The sequence below is a fragment of the Miscanthus floridulus genome, chromosome 5 (genome assembly GCF_019320115.1).
Source record: "Miscanthus floridulus cultivar M001 chromosome 5, ASM1932011v1, whole genome shotgun sequence".
Classification (NCBI taxonomy): Eukaryota; Viridiplantae; Streptophyta; class Magnoliopsida; order Poales; family Poaceae; genus Miscanthus; species Miscanthus floridulus.
This window is the reverse complement of record NC_089584.1, coordinates 62,053,257-62,060,471: the sequence shown is the minus strand read 5'-3', so window position 1 is coordinate 62,060,471 and position 7,215 is coordinate 62,053,257. Positions and strand designations below refer to the sequence as shown.

General features: G+C 49.1%; 1 pseudogene; it reads left to right on the top strand.

Annotated features, from left to right (window-relative positions):
- Positions 1-899: 899 nt before the first annotated feature.
- LOC136454693 (3-ketoacyl-CoA synthase 5-like) lies at positions 900-6,955 on the top strand (annotated as a pseudogene).
- Positions 6,956-7,215: the final 260 nt, after the last annotated feature.

The following is a 7,215-nucleotide window of genomic DNA, read 5'->3' as shown; positions in this document are numbered from 1 at the left end:
TACTAGAGGCATGTGCAGGAGAATTAACTTACAAGAATAAATCAACAAAATTAGCAATACAAAAAAGCAGAAGTAATCTGAATGGTTACTATATCTCGATAACAGGGTATGTTGCCTGCAAAGAATTTTTTGTTTGTTATTAGCATGTATGGCCATAAAAGGCATTATCCGTTTATCTGTGCATTGTCTAGTTAACATGAACACATAAATGAAAATCCTATCGGGATTACATTTTGCTACCCCACTACCAAGCTAACACAATAATACTAATTTACTACAATCGAACAAAGGACCATATTTGCATCGTGAACCCAATAGATTCTATTCATGTCACCATTGATCCATCATTTGTGGCAACTCACAGACAAAGTATCGAGAGATTTACTAGTTCTAAAAACAACAAACATTTATGCTTCTGAATTCAAAGTATCGAACCACCGTGACCTCAAACAAAAAAAGGAAAACCAAAAGGAATTATAGTAGCACAAATAAAAACTCACCGCTCTTTCTCCTCGGTGACGATAAAGTCAACGAAGGACCCGAGGTTGGCAAAGGAGAAGACACGGTTGTCGGGCCGGACCACGCACCACGGGCCTGACTGCGTCGACCACGCCACGCTAGAGTGGTCGGATCCAGGCACGAACGGCAGCAGGGGCCGCTCCTGGTACTTGCCTGTATCTGGAGGAATGTGGCGAAGTTGAGGATGGTCGCCGCGAGCTGACAGCCGTCGGCGATGAGATCTCCGGCACTGGGTGGTCCCAACCGTGGCGAGCTGGGAGGCTTGAGCCGAACAGTGCGGTCGGGGCGGCCCGCGCTGCCCAGGAAGCTGCATGCGGAGGCGGCAGGCACGTGCGCAGGTAGCGGCACGTGCGGCCCTGGAGAGGGCACCGCCGTGCGGCATGGGGTGGGTCAGCGAGTGCGGCTCCGGCGGGAACCTTAGACGCGGATCGGTAAGTGTGGCGAGCCACGGACTAGGAGGGGAGGGGAGGGGAGGGGAGAGGAGGGAGGATGATGTTTCATTTTTTCAGGAAAAAGAAAAGGACAAGCCACGAATCAAACTCTCGCTGATGGGCGGAGGCGTGGGGTGCTGGAGGCGGAGTGAGGTTTCAAACGTAGGAGGAGGCGTGAGAAGCATGCCATCACACACACACCATCGGATTTGGTTTGAAGTACGTAAGGTGTGTTTTAGCTCTTCATTTTAACAGATGATTTGCTGTGTGCATTTTTCTGAGTGCACAATTGTTAGAAACACTCAGCGGGGGATGTTTTTCTTAGGGGACTTAGTATAGTTTTGATTGGTCTATTATAGTAGAGATACATGTGCATTAACTCTCCATCGTTGGCTCTAATAATCACGCCATGCATGCATTGTTTATCAAAGTCCGAATCAACCTGCTCATGTACACGTAGTTGAACCTTGCCTTGTTTTTCAGCCTCGTTGGCCAGCAGCAGCACGGTAACAACCGGCTTGGGCGGTGGCCTGGACGGCCAGGCCGGTTCAACAGAAGAAGCTCCACCTTTTTATTCTATTTTGTTCTCAGCCTCTAAAATAATATCCCAAATATATTTTCACTTCCATATGATCATCAGAAACATTATCTAAAAATTATCTCATGCTTCCGAGTCAATTTTAGCCGCCAACACAAACATCTTTGATTCTCTGTGCTGATGATTTTTTAGACCGTGACTTGTAAGAAAATCATGATCAAATTAAAATTGATCCTTATTGAAGCGATCCCAAACACGCCCCAAATTATGGTCGATGAGAACGCAACGACCGACGTCGCAACCGTGCGAGATTCGCACCAGTTTGGATGGCATGCATCGAATTCTGTCACATGGCAGTGGCAGCAGGCGATTAATATCATCCATGCATGTTAGGTCGCCGTCGCAGTGTATGACCGGCAAAAATCCATCGAGGAATCGGAGAGTTATGTCAGCTTGTTCGGCAACTGTTTTTTTTTTCCAGCCGCTGCAGCTGCCATGCCTCTCACAGACTGTACAAATAGCCAGCCGCAGCTATTTCTACAAGCAGCTGCACGGCCTTGATCTGGCGCACCCCAAAACAACGTAACAGAACTGAGAACACCCTTGCATATGCACTCGCCCTTTAAATTGACACGACACACACCTTCTTCGTCTCTTCAACACTCTCACAAGCATCCAAGATTCCATTGACACTGCACAGTGCACACACACGTAAGCATAGTACACAATGCATGGCGCCGGGATCGTCTAGCTAGTAATAAAGCCAAGGCCCTCAAGGCATCGTACCATGCTCAGCCAGCTCGTCGTCAACTACTTCCTCGCCGTCGTCGCCATCGCCATGGCTTCTGTCACCGCCGTGCTCTTCACAGCATAGCCGGTCAGCATCGAGGATCTTGCCTGCCGGCTGCACGCGGTGCGGCCACTCCACGTCCTTGACGACGTGTTCGAGGACGACGACCGTGAATCCCGCGGTCATCGTGAACTGCAGCATCTTCACGCCCACTCCGGTGTTCACGGACATGGTCGTCAACAGGTACAAGCTGCGCGCCGATTGCGGAGCGTGAACCTGTCCGGCATGGGGTGCAGCGCGGTAAAGATGAGCAACGGGCCAGCACGGCCCGGCACGGCCCGAGCCCGGGCCAGGCATGGCCCGATCGGGCTCAGGCCCTTTTGGCTCACCGGGCCATCGGACCGTGCCTAAACAGTCCATCGTGCTTGGTAGACGACCCAGGCACGGTCCGTGGGCCGAATATCGAGCCGTGCCAGCCTATTGAGCTCGCGGCCCACTGGTCCATTGGGCCAGCCCATAGCCCGTTACACAGTAAACACCATATTTCAAACAGTACAATCACAGGTTTAAACTTCAAACAATCACAGATTCACATATTCATATTCAACAATCACAGAAACACCAGATGACAAAAGATTTGAGCTGTTTGTGCAATGCCGCCTCATTAAAAACCTTTCTAGGTAAAACTCACACCTCGTGAGATAAAACCCTAGAAAGGAAAAGAGTACGGCCAGCTCAATAAATTAAAATGTTCAAATTGTTCAAAGTTATTACAAACCAGCTAGCTCAAATGTCTCAACTCTCACAACTAAAGTCGCACTCACAGCCTCTCCGGCTCTCAGCTCTCAGCAGTCAACCATCACCAGCTTCATCATCAAGGTACTGCTCTTTGAAGTACTCTTCTAGCTCTTTGTCCTCCACAGTGTGTTGTCCACCGGATTCACCTAGCTCCCAGTCTTTGACATAGATTAGCATCTCCACGCTGTCCGTGCCCAATCGCCGTCGCCGCTCCTCAATGATCCTGCCAGTAAGACTAAAGGTAGACTCCGAAGATGTAGTTGATACAGGAACAGTCATAATATCTTTAGCCAAGGTACAGAGAACTGGATAGGTTAGTTTATGCTCATGCCACCAATTGAGGATATCAAAGTCATCATCATATGCCACAACATTGTCACTGTCAAGGTAAACAGTGAGCTCAGAGAGACCAGGAGGCACAATAGATCCTGCAGATGCACTTGAAGGACCAGAAGAAACTGATCCTCCAAAAATTTTGCCCCATGCTTGCTTTCTCTACCTGTCAGTCCAGATGGATTGGTGGTTCTAGCTAGCCTAGCAGCACCAAACTTAGATTCATACTTGTCATAGAGTTTATGCAACTCAGATTTAACCTTAGCAAAGTAATCAATGTAACTCATATTGTTACTTAGAGCAAGCAAGTCAAGCACATTTCCCAGACCTTTCAACTTAGCCCTTGGGTCCAGAATAAATGCAAAAGAGTATAACAGTGGTATATTCTTCCAATACTTAAGAAATTTATTCTTATTGGCATAACTACAGCAGCAAGAGTATTATCATGTTCAAATTCATGCAGATGGGATGCAATCTCAAGTATGTGATGCAGTACCAAAGGACTAGTGGGGTAATAAACACCAGAAAGTACAACAGTTGAATCATAGAACAACTCAAGGAACTGCAATACCTTGTCAGTAATGTACCAATGTTGTTCATTCAATAGAGGATAGCCAGACTGAGAATTGATGAACACAGAAAACACAGATCTATATGGCATGAGATGTTTTAGCATAAGATAGGTTGAGTTCCATCTAACATCCATATCCAAAGCAAATTTACAAGGCCTCATGCCCTTAGCAATGCAGTAGTTTTTGAATTGTGCAATGCGATGATTAGATGAATTCAGAAAGTTAATTGCAGTCCTAAAAACCTCTATATGTGGTTTAAGCCTTTTCAAACCAGATTTAACAATCAAATTAATTATATGGCAAGCACATCTCTGATGCACAACATGATAGATATTTTTACTAGGATTCAATGGATCAATATCATAACCCAAGTAACCAACAAGCAGAGGACTCAAAGTAAGCATATCAGATGTATTAGCAGATGCATTATCAAGGCTAATAGAGAAAACTTTGTCAAGTAGGCCCCAATCTCCAAGCACACCAGCAATAATTTCAGCAATGTTAATACCACTATGAGTCACTTCAATCAGTTTAAAGCCAATAACAGCTTTCTTAAGTTCCCACTCAGAAGTAATGTAGTGAGCAACAACAGTGATATAATCTTCCTTAGCATTGCCAGACCAGATATCAGATGTCAAACAAATAGAAGACACACCAGGCATTACTTCATTTTTTAGGTGATGCAGTTTTTCATTAAAAGCTTAGAAAGATCTCTAGATGTGGTGAATCTAGACACTCTCTTGTATCTAGGATTGTGAGCACGCTGAATGTAATCATCCCAAGCATCATTGTCAGCAATAGATAAAGGCAGATCTAATCTAGCAATCAAACGGCAAAGCTCAGCTCTAGCAACATCAGGCCTATATTCCTAGTTCCTATAAGACCCATCAGGATTCAAAGCAAGCCTAGTTTGAACCAAATTAGCCTGTTCTGTTTTCTTCTTGCATGAGAGCATATGTCTTTTCAAATGACCAGTGCCACTAGCAGATTTACCAGACAAACGAGACTTACAGAGCTTACAAATAGCAACAACACGTACCTCACCGTCCACTGTCTCTATGATTTCATCAAAGTTAGCCCAGATAGGGGATCGGCGCTTACTAGTGGTGGACGAAGCCAGAGATGCCGCATCGCTGGTGGCCGCAGCACTAGCCGCTACATCATCTCGGTTGGTCGGAGCAGCACTCCTACCGAACAAGAGATGAGCAACATCTCCCATGTCGTCTTCGTCATCGAGGATCTACCCTGTGGCCCTAAGCTTGTCATTGATGGTTGGACCATCATCACCATCAGCGGACTCAGAGCCGGCCATGGCAGATGGCACCCACCCAACCGGCACCGTCCCTCAATGCCTCCTGCGGCACCAGCTACACACCGATGACCTACGAACCAAAAACATGAGAAATGGATTAGGGTTCGTGTGATTACCTACTAGATCTAGGGTTAGGGTTAGGGTTAGAGGTACTTGCCTACATGGAGACGGAGCTCGGCGCCGAAGAAATGGAAAAGAAGACGAAGACGAGACGGAGAAGAGGGCGGAGACAAAAGGAGATCCCAAGATTCGGTCAAAGAGACAGAGAGTCAAACTAGTTAGAGAGGTAGGGAGGAAGAAGTGAGACAAGGAGGGGGGAGAGATCAGAGAAGAGGAGATCTCAACATCTAACGTCGGCAGCGATAGCCTGGGAGGTGGACGACGGCAGCGGTAGCCTAGGAGGTGGTCGATGGTGGGCGGCGGGCGGCGACCGATGGCGAGAGGCGAGGCGAGGTGGGGATTAGGGTTAGGGTTTTAGAGCTCAGAGGCAAGGCTGGTGGGCGAACAGCTACGGGCACAGGCGGAGTGAGGGGGAATGGCCGAAGGTGGGAGTCCGCTAGGGCGAGGGGGCTTATATAGCCCCTCTAGTTGTCGGGCCTCCACTGGGCCGGCCATTGTAAAACGGGCCAGGCCGGCCGTTGTAAAATGGGCCAGGCAATGCCACCCGGTGGGCTGAGGCCTCAGCCCAAGCCTGGCCTGCTATGGGCTTTGGGCCGGCATAGGCCCGGTTAGGGTTTGGGCCGTGCCATGCTCGGGTCGGGCCCAATAATCGTGCTTTGGGTCGAGCCTTTGGCCCACGGGCTACATGCACATCTTGTGCGGCACTCATCTTCTTTGGCCTCGCTAAGAACCTCCTGCACTGCAGGTGGCATAGCCTGGAACGCACGTACTGATCGTCTCCACAGAGATTCTCTCATCGCAGTACTACATCGGCATGGATTGCTCCATGCTGCTGCCCAACTGCCTCTTCTGCATGGCTGCCGCCGCCATGATCCTATCAACCTCCGTCCAGCTCCGCCGCTCAAGGCGCCTGGTTCTGTGTCGCCCGCATGGTGTGTACCATGGCGTCTGCGGGAGATGTGCTTATTAGTGCATGTTCTAGGAGGAGGACAAGGGCAGCACAGGGATCCGTCTTTCCAAGGACCTCGTGCACACTATCGGCTAGACCCTCAAAACCAACATCATTGCCTTTGGCCCTCTGGTCCTGCCTGCTTCTGAGAAGCTCCTTGTTGCTCTGTCCCTCCTAAAGCGGAGGCTGTAGAGAGGCCAGGTGAGGTTGTACCGTCTAGACTTCCGCATGGTGTTTGAGCACTTCTGCATCCACGCCGGTGGGCATGGGGTCATCGATGAGGTGCAGCATGGCCTCCGCCTCTCTGACAAGGACGTGTTGGCGTCACGCCGTCGTCTCGGATGAGGCAGCACTGTTTTGGAAACACGTACAGCAGTTCGGTGTTGTACGAGCTGGCGTACATCAAGGCCAAAGGCAGCATGAGGAAGGGAGACCGCACATGGATGATCTCCTTCGACGCCGCCTTCGATTGCAATTGCAATAGCGTGGCGTGGGAGTGCCTCAAGGCTGCCACTGACGTCGAGGGCCTATGGGCCGACTGCATCCACCGCTACTCAGTGCAACTCCCAGAAATTGTGGAGGCCCTTGACTAAATTTCTACTATAATAGACCAATCAAATCTATACTAGATCCCCTTCTAACAATTGTGCACTCAAAAAAATGCACACAACAAATCATCTCTACTAAATTGAAGAGCTAAAAACACCCCTCACGTACTTCAAACCCAATCTGATGGTAGATCTTGTGTCTGTGATGGCAGCTTCTCACGCCGCCTCCTATGTTTGAAGCCTCACTCCGCCTCCAGCACCCCACGCCCCCCGCCCATCGGCGAGTGTTCAATTCGTGGCTTGTC